The following is a 2446-nucleotide window of genomic DNA, read 5'->3' on the forward strand; positions in this document are numbered from 1 at the left end:
TTGTGCATTGGCAGCATAGATATCACGTTTCCATCCTTGCAGAAGTTCTATTGGATAACAGTGCTCTAGACCTTCTACATCTGAAAGATGAAACACATTTTCTTTTGGATTCTATGAATAGATAATATTAAGCATGAGTTGGACTCGTAGCAGGTGCTCAGTCAATAGTAGCACAATGTTAACTCAGCAGTAAATGAATGGTAGTATTAGGACTAGGATCCACTGTTCCTGCCCCCTTGTTCCCCCAGAATAACTATAAATGAGTAAGCCATTGTGAAACATAGGACATGAAGAAGACCAGGCAAGAGAGGTGAGACAATGGGTTCAATCTTTAACACACGCTTTAAAACACCACCTTTATACCCCAATTCAGAATCAACATTATTCTATTTAATCCTCTCAATAACTTTGTAAAGAAGGTATTATTATACCCATTGTCTGAATAAGGAATGAAGTAAATGGCAGCTCATGAAAGCTAATTCCTCCGAGGCCACACCGTTAAGCCAACAGTGAGTCAAGGGCCCTGTCAGGACTAGAATCTACCGCATTCTGCTCTTCTTTTCTCTAGAATAACCAAAAGCTGGTGAGTCATCGGGAAACGCAGATCACTAAGGTGACAGGGAGATTTAAAGCCAGATCTAACTCCAAAACCCTTCTCCAAAGGTGGTTCCCAAATTTGTTTGATCGTGGTCCCTCAGTAAACATGTTTGAGCATTACACGCACACATGTACACATACGCAATTTGTGTGTGTATGTATATGTATTTGTAATGTGTACTTACATAATGATATGAACTTATGAAACATATTCAAAACTACAGCCTCAAAAAGATGATAATGTAATAAAAGTTCTGATTCCTGTTCTCATACTCCAGTATCATTTCACATGTTCCCTGGCCTGTCTTCCATTTTGGGAACCACCGCTCTGAACCATGCCACACAAAAAGAGAATATGCTATAGAAGAAATTATAGGCCTGGGAGTCTCAGCTTTCACCTGCCCACCCAAACTACTTTGAAAAGACACACAATTGGGCCATAATGTATTCAGTGTCAGCCACATTCTTGGAGTAACTAAGGCTTTTCACTGTTTCTATGCACCAGTGGTCTGACATTTGTCGTTGGCTCTTATTTCAAAGAGAGAATTAATTTTAAACTACCATTCAAAGGTTGCTCCTGGCCATATGTCCCATCCAGGAAAGGCAAAGAAATGGGCAAAGCAACACTTGAGTGCATCAGGATGGTTCTTTTTTCTCAAGAGAGGGAAAAGAACCCCAAATGTTATCATCTTCACTGAAGTGAAGTGAGACTTGGTGAAACAAATACACGAGTTACTTACATCACACAGATTTTTTTTTTTTTATTCGTCTTCTCATGTTTGTGGCCATTCATCACTTGCTGGTTGTAGTAGCAACAGTGTTCCCTACATAATGCTTTTCAGCTTAAAAGCACTGGCTCAACTAGTACTTTTCAGCCTTACCATGTGTTTAATTCTCTCGGGTGTGATCTCTCTCCTCTCCCTGTCCCTTTCTCTCTGTTTCTGTCTCTCTCTCAAGCAGCAGAAGGATTGAGGTATTCTTATCCCCCTTTCCAGATAAAGAACCTGGCTCGAAGGGTTAGGTCCCACAGATAGTATGTGGCAAAGTCAGGACCGGAACTAGGTTCTCCACTCTAGAGCCAATGCTCTGAGGGGAATTTTAACTAATTTGGTTGGCTTTATGTAGTTAGAAGACAGGACACCGTAGGGCCTGAGAATCACCGCAGGTCTGAGCACCTCCACAGCCCAAGTACCAGTTCAACTTCATCCTGCACTGAGAGATGAGCAGGGCTTTACATCAGCGGTCCCTTGGGTTCTGTAGATGCCGTTCCTACATTTGTTCTTCAGCGAGTACAAAGCCCGAAGCCGTACAAGCCCCTGAAGTGGCGATCACAGGGCCAGCAAATTGACAAATGTGAATGAACTCACGGAGATTCAACAGTGGATCAATGGGATTGTCTGCTTAGGAGATATTTCCATGGGTTGAGTAGAGTCTATGACTGTTCACTTGCATCAACAACAGATATTTAAACAATGCTTTTGAATCCAGCCCTTCTTTTTATCCCTGCTCCACTTATTGCCCAGATGTCCTGCCTAGACTTGTTTTTCAGAAGCCTCTCAATCATGTAGATTTCCCCACCTCTTTTCCATCTCTCACACTGCCCACATCTGATGATGCCCCCTTTCAGCCTGAAGACCGCCTTGAGCATCCTGTCACTGCACGATCATGCTAAACAATTTTGACCTGGCATCCAAGTTTCTTCATCTTGCCCCAAATTAACTTTCCACTTCTTTCTCCCACCACCCCCATTTTCCTTTATCCTATCTTGCAGCCTCTCCAGTCTAATCACTGTTCTCCAAAAATAGCCTGCACTTTCATGCCTCTCTGCTTTGCTCATGTTCTGTCCTCT

Source organism: Prionailurus bengalensis, chromosome D1 (assembly GCF_016509475.1).
Source record: "Prionailurus bengalensis isolate Pbe53 chromosome D1, Fcat_Pben_1.1_paternal_pri, whole genome shotgun sequence".
In the NCBI taxonomy this organism is placed as follows: Eukaryota; Metazoa; Chordata; class Mammalia; order Carnivora; family Felidae; genus Prionailurus; species Prionailurus bengalensis.